This window comes from Castor canadensis, chromosome 14, assembly GCF_047511655.1.
Source record: "Castor canadensis chromosome 14, mCasCan1.hap1v2, whole genome shotgun sequence".
Taxonomy (NCBI): domain Eukaryota; kingdom Metazoa; phylum Chordata; class Mammalia; order Rodentia; family Castoridae; genus Castor; species Castor canadensis.
In genome coordinates, this window is record NC_133399.1 from 15,257,371 (window position 1) to 15,264,774 (window position 7,404).

The window sequence follows — 7,404 nt, forward strand, 5'->3', positions numbered from 1 at the left end:
TAGATTTCTGTGTGTCATTTCTCTGCTTATTGGATGTGGTCTGCATCTGAAAAGTAGAATGTTGTTTTAAGAAGGCCAGGGTCTTGGTCCCTTTAGTGTGCTGCTGTATGCTTAGATGACATGGTAAGCTCTCAAAAAAATTTTTTGGTGGGACTGGGGTTTGAACTCAAGACTTTGAGCTTGCAAAGCAGGCACTCTACCACTTGAGCCACACCTCCTGTTGTTTTTGCTCTGGTTGTTTTTATGGAGATGGCGTCTTCTGAACTATTTGCTTTGGCTGGCCTCAAATCTCAATTCTCTCGGTCTCAGCATCCCAAATAGCTATGATTACAGGTGTCAGCCACAGGCACCTGCCTATCTCTGTCTATATATCTATCTCTATTTCTATATCCTTATCTATCTATCTGTCTATTGATCTACGTATCATCTATCTTGCAGTAATAGGGAATGAACCCAGGCAAACACTCCACCACTTGAGATACACTCCTAGATCTTCTTTGATAGGGTCTCATGCTCACTTTGTCTGGGGTAGCCTCAAACTTGTGATCCTCCTGCCTCCACCTCCTGTGTGCCTGGGATTATAAGGTATGCACCACCATGTCATGCTTGTTGAATAAATTAATTTAAAAGAATTAGGAAACATGATTCTGAGTATGAGGTACAGTTTTTGTCAATCCATTTAGAAAAAAATATTAAGTTTGTTAACATGGCTGAAACAAAAGTGTTGAAACTGACTTTTGCAAATATTGCTGTGTGTCCTTAGGTTGGCTATTTCACCTCTCCAGTCTAACCTCTAAGAATATAGAAGAGGCAGTGAAGTGAGGCAATGTTTGTGAATGGCCTAGCACAATGCCTTGCATACACACATACTTCTAATAAACAGTACTTAGGATGCTTTCCTGACATATCTTCTCGATGAGCTTGGAATTAGAGAAATGTGAGGTGGGGAAATGCTTTGTTGAGGCCAGCAATAGTTTTTGTTTATATGGTGGGCTTCATGCTCGCTAAACAGGCATTCTACTGCTTAAGATATGTCTCCACTCCATTTTGCCGTGGTTATTTTGGAGATAGGGTTTCATGAACTATTTGCCCACGATGGCCTCAAACTGAGAGTCTCCCAATGTCAGCCTCCCAAGTATCAAGAATCACAGACATTAGCCACTGGCACCAGGCCACCACAAGTGTTTAATGTGTCCACCTTAGTACTCAGTGAGGTAGAGGGTGTGAAACATCACTTAAAAACCCTGTGGTCAAACAGAGGCCAACCCTTGGGAGGTATATTACTCTAATTAAGAGTCATGCTCAGCCCCTCTTCTCCCAGAATTCCCCTCTCCAGGAGCCACCACCTGTCTGTTGCTCCAAGCATCCATGTATGGTCCCCATGACTCATCACATGGCAACAGCTGATAGGAAGTGACACAGGTGACACCTTGCTCCCTCAAGACATAGAGAAGTGCTAACATGTGGGTAGTGGTGTGCACTGGTTAAGTGATCAAATAAATTGTCTTTGGTTAAGTTGCATCTTGTTTCTATGTTCATTTTCCCACCATTAAAATAGATTTAATAATAAATAATAGTGTATTAAACTTTTAGGATGCTTCTGTATAGGGCAGTCAACTGGGTCTGCCCCACCAAAAGCACTCAATTAATGCTAGCTTTTCAATATAAATTTAACAATTATTTGTGGCCTTTCTCATTTGGGGATATTCCCACAAGGCTTAGTGGAGTGACACACAGAAGTATTAGGATTCTAACTAAGATATTAATCATGGTTCTCCAGAGACAAAACCAATAATATCTGGACAGATGGGTAATAGGTAGATGATAGATAGCTAGACACATAAACAGACAGGTGGATATTTATTATAAAGTATTGGTTTATGCAATCATGGAAGCTGAGAAATCCCACAAAACAGAAGATGCCAGAAAAATCTGTGGTGTAATTCAAATATCAAAGAGCCAGAGATGGGCTGGAGGTGAGGCTTAAGGAGTAGAGTGCCTGTCTAGCAAATGCAAAGCCCTGAGTTCAAACACCAGTACTTCAAAAAGCCCATACATAATGCACACATACATTCATATATATATATATATATATATATATATATATATATATATATACACACACACATATATATACATATATATGAACAGGAAACTTGATGGTGTAGATCCTTGTGAGTCTGAGGGCAGAGAACCCATTAGTGCCAAGGGCAGGAGAGCAATGTCTCAGCTCATGCATACATGCAGGCAAAAGGGGCATGAATCCAACCTTTAATTCTTTAATTTCATTCATACTGAAGAGGGCCATCTTTTGCTCAGTTCAACAATTCAAGTGCTAATGTCTTTCAAAAATACCTCACAGAAATAATGTTTAATCAGATATCTGTACATCCCATGACCTTCCCAACTTGACATGTAAAATCGATCTGCACCTGGACCAAGTTCCAAGGTTGCCAAAGAGGCAAGAGTGCGGTGGTTTTGAACTCATCAGTGAAGACTTCCCTCGTTTGTGTAGCCCCAGGGTTCTTATCCCACATTCCCAGGGGACATTTAGAAGTTTCTGGAGTCATTTAGTTTGTTAGACGTGGTGGAGGGAAGATCTGGTACAGCATCAAACAGGTTAGAACAGCACATGCTGTTCAATATCCTGCAATACACCACGGGACAGCCTCCACCCCCCAGTCCTGCATGTTATCATGGTGAGTATTACAAACACTGCTGTATTCATTCAGTGGACATTTATTGAGCTCCTTCTGTGTGCACACATTTCTAGGCACTACTTGGGATAAAACATTGAGCCAGTTACACAAAATCCCAAATTTCAGTGCTTAAACTTCAGAAGGGAAAAGTAGATGTTAAACAAATATCTGTGCAGTAAGAATTCCACATGCATGAGTTCCATATCCTCAGATTCAACTGACTGTTAATGGCACTAGTGCAGACTGTGATCAGAATCCATGGCAGGACACGTGGGTGTAAAGGTAGTTTATTAAAAGTTAGGAAAGGAAAATAGAAAGGGAAGCACGGTGAGGCCCAGGTGGAGTCCACGGCCGAGAAAGCATATTTCCACTCTTCAGGTGCTTTGTAAAGCCAACATTAACCTATGGAAAGAGGAGAACTGGGAGATTCCCACCAATAATCAATGAGTGGGGCAGGGCATGGGTGGTTCCCGGCCAGCTTAGGGCAGTTCCTGAGCCAAGGCATGGTTAATCAAAGAGGTAATATTTTTCTGTGAGGCCTGATCTTTCCTTCATTTAACCTTCCTCACAACTGCAGATTGAAGATACTTTCTCAAGATGGCATCTCTCCCAAACAGAATTTTTCTTTGTCATTATTCCCTGAACATACCATTTAACAACACTGTACACCATTTACACTGTATGAGTATTCTAAGTCATCTAGAGATGATGAAACTGGAGTTCTGGACCCAAGGCAAAACTCATGAGATTCCACATGCCAGGTCCAGACACCCACCCATAAATGCCAAATAAAGAGGCCTGGTGAGGGCAAACAAAGGAGGTTTATTACACAGTTCGGGATGTGCCATGGGAAAACACAGAGTGAGCACTCAGATCATCTTCAGCCATCTTTGGGGTACAGACCTGAGCTACAGGCTTAAACAGACAAAAGAACTGGGGGCAGGGGACAAAGGTATGTGTAGTTAAACAATTCAGTCACAGGTGTAGTTGTGACTTGCAGAGCAGTCTTGGTCAGTGAGGTGGTCTGGTCCAGTTTTGGAATGTTATCACTGGAGGGAGTAATCTGGTTCCTGTTTGAGAGAATTCTTGAGATAACTGTCCTCACTGGAAGGGTGGCAGTTCCAGGGAGCTCCAGTTCATTGTCATCAAGATATTATCAGTTTTGTCCTTTTTTGGATCCAAGGTGATTGTAAAGTGACTATAAAGAGAATGGCTTAGCACAAAGATAGGTACAAAGTGGAGACAATGATGCCAAACTTTTCCTGCTTTTAATTAATTTGTGGGCTTAAGTAAGGAGTCAGTGCAAGCATTTTCCCCTTTGGGAGGAGGTGAAGCTGTCACCTAAGGGGTGAGTGGCACCCAATCTAAGAGGCCACCAAAAATTCAGTAACCAAGACAAACAGTATTGAATTCAATATTTTTATTCAAAATTATTTTATTTCCTTTAAAATTGAATGTGTTTATGAGGAATGGTATGATTGATTTGATGCATGTAAAAATTCAAAATTAATTTTTAAAATTCCATGATGAACAAAATGTCAACATTTTAAATGAAGAGGAAGTGCCATTCTATCCTTTCAGGACCCTGTCTCCCTCACCTTATACTGACCCTGGAGTCTAGTATATGACACAAACAAAAAGCAACATTTATTAATCAAGTGAAATTTTTGGTTGCTTTAAGTTTATTTTAAAAAGTAAGTATAGGAGTGAGAATAAAGCTTGTTTTCATTTCAGAATGTTTTGACACTTGGTTAAGCAAACTATAAGTTGGCTTTTTCTCTGATGATCAAGGGGAACCACAGTGACATTTCTTGGAAAGGAAATGGATTGGTGCTAAACATTTCTCATCAGGGAAATGCAAATCAAAACCCAGTAAGGCTCGAGTATGTATAGCATGCACTAGACCTTGGGAATGATACCAGCAGTGCAAAATTAAATTAAAAAGCAATAAAAAAAGAAAAAGAAAAAATAAAACAGAGGTAGGTGTAATAGCTCCTACCTGCAATTCCAGCTATTTGGGAGGCAGAGATTGGAGGATTTCAGTTAGAAGCCATCGCAGGCAAAAAGTTAGTGAGATCCTATCTCAAAGAACAAGTAACATGGACACAGTAGCTCAACAGAACACCACCTAACAAGTGTGCAGCCCTGAGTTCAAACACCAGTACCACCAAAAAAAAAGCATAGCAACCCATGTCTGCAATCCCAGCTACACAAGAGGCAGAAGTAGGCAGATTGTGGTCTGAGTCTGGCCATGGGCAAAAGAATGAGACCCTATCAGAAACATAACTAAAGCAAAAAGCGTTGGGGGTATGGCTGGCAATGGCAAGGCCCTGAGTTCAAAACCCAGTACTACATAACCCCCCCAAAAAAACCCATCATTAGGGTGATTATAATCAAAAAGTCAGAACATAACAGAGTTGGCAAGGATGTGGAGAAATCAGAACATTTACACACTGCTGGTCAGAAATAAAACAGGATAATTGGGTTGGAAGTCACTATGATATATTCTCAAATAATTAAATGCAGAGTTACTGTATGACACATCAACTCCACTCCCAGCTATATACCAAAAGTTATGAAGACATATGTATACATAAAAGCTGTACATGAATATTTACAGCTGCATCATTCATCATAGTCCAAAAGGTTGACACAATGCAAATGCCCATCCACTCATGAGTGGGTAACAGAATGTGAACTATCCAATTAGTGGAATATCATGCAACCACCTGATGCATGCTACAATGTGATAAACCTTCAAAGAATGATGTTGAATGAAAGAACTGAGACACAAAAGGACACACATTGTATGATTCCATCTGTGTGAAATAAAGCAAACCCATAGAAACAAAACAGTATATTTGTGGTTGCCAGTATATGAGTGAAGGTCTCAGAATTTTTTTTTGAGATAGGGTCTTGCTGCATTGACACAGCTAGCCCCAAATTTACTATGTAGTCCAAGTTGGGCTTGAATTTGCAATACTACTGACTCAGCCTCCTTAGTGCTAGGATCACAGAACTCTTTTGGGGTTCAGAGTTTCTTGTGGAGGATATAAAGGTGTTTTAAATTGGCTGTGCTGATTATTACAAAAACCTATAAGTGGGTAAATTATATAGTTTGTGAATTTCTCAATAAAGGTGCCCCAAAAGACCATATCTAGTCAATGAAAAATATTCAAAAGTTTGACATGATGTAGCATCACTATTCAAAAGGAAGGAAGGCATATGGCAGCGCAGTGAGAGATACAAAGATAGAGAGACATAGGGAGAGACAGACAGAATGGAAAGACAGAGGGAAGAGTGACCAGGAAGAATAAATGAGCTTCCTCCCACCATATTCCTGTTAGAAAGCCAGCATCTTCAGGGGTTCTAGGGAAAGAGTTTGCTCAGCAAAGACTTCTTCATGGTGGTCTTGAGTTCCTTGTTCCTCATACTGAAGATGATGGGGCTGAGGAAGGGTGTGAGGACTGTGTAGGTGAAGCCCATCAAAGTGTCTCCTCCAAGAGACTGGGGGTCCTTGGGCTTTAGGTAGATGACAGAAGCAAAGCCATAGTGCATGATCACCACTGTGAGGTGGGATGCACAGGTGGAGAAGGCTTTGTGTCGCCCCTCAGCTGAGGGGATCCTCAAGATGGCAACAACAATGAAGGCATAGGAGAGCAGAATGAGGAGGAAGCAGCCCAGAAGGGCTGAGATACACACCAGGCCCAGAACTTTGGCCACTACTGGTACATCCTCTCCACAGGCCAGCTTCAACAGAGGTGGCATATGGCAGAAGAAATGGTGGATGTCATTGGGTCCACAGAAGGTGAGATTGAATATGGCTATTGTGACCACAATCCCCATGACAGAGCCACCAACACAGGACCAGGCCACCAGACAGGCACAGCCATGCGGGTTCATGAGCACATTGTAGCACAGTGGGTGACAGATGGCCACATAGCAGTCATAGCCCATGACAGTTAGTAGGAAGGAGTGGGTGAAGCCAAATGTGAAGGAGAAGATCATCTGGCAGGCACAGGCCAGGAAGGAGATGGAGCTGTGGGGCACAGCAGATCAGCCAGCATGCACGGGATGATGGCCAAGGTGTAGAGGATCTCAGAGATGGACAGGGAGCACAGAAAGAGGTACATGGATGTGTGGAGGCTGTGCTCACTCCAGATGGTGGCCATGATGATCAGGTTGCCCAGCAGTATGAACAGATACATCAGCAGAAACAGCAGGAAGAACATCAGCTGAAGGTGGGGAAAGGTGGAAAAGCCAATGAGGATGAACTCAGACATGAAGGTGAAGTTTAGACCAGGTATGGCAGCCATACCTGATGGGAGACAGAAAACATTACTCAGTGTTTAGGAGCACAGGGTTTCCAGTGAGTTCTGGCCTCCAAGAACATGTGAGAGGCTCCTTCACCTATCCAAGATATGATTAGTTGACCTGCAAATACGTATTTATGTTATCATCCCTTAGCATTCATAGGGCATTAGGTTCAGCAAAGTCCTATCTACCAGATATCAAAAATTCAGGTGCTCAAATCCCTTTTGAGAATACAGCAGTGTTGCATAGAACGTATGAACATACTCTCAGACTTTAAATCATGTTTAGATGACTTAGAATATTGAACACAATGTATTGTGATATACGTAGTCATTACACCATATTTTTAAAAGAATTATCACAAGAAAAAAGTTGACATTTGCTTAATATA

General features: G+C 41.7%; 1 pseudogene; it reads right to left on the bottom strand.

Annotated features, from left to right (window-relative positions):
• Window positions 1-6,068: 6,068 nt before the first annotated feature.
• LOC141416349 (olfactory receptor 10H1-like) lies at window positions 6,069-7,015 on the bottom strand (annotated as a pseudogene).
• Between the last annotated feature and the right edge of the window lie 389 nt (window positions 7,016-7,404).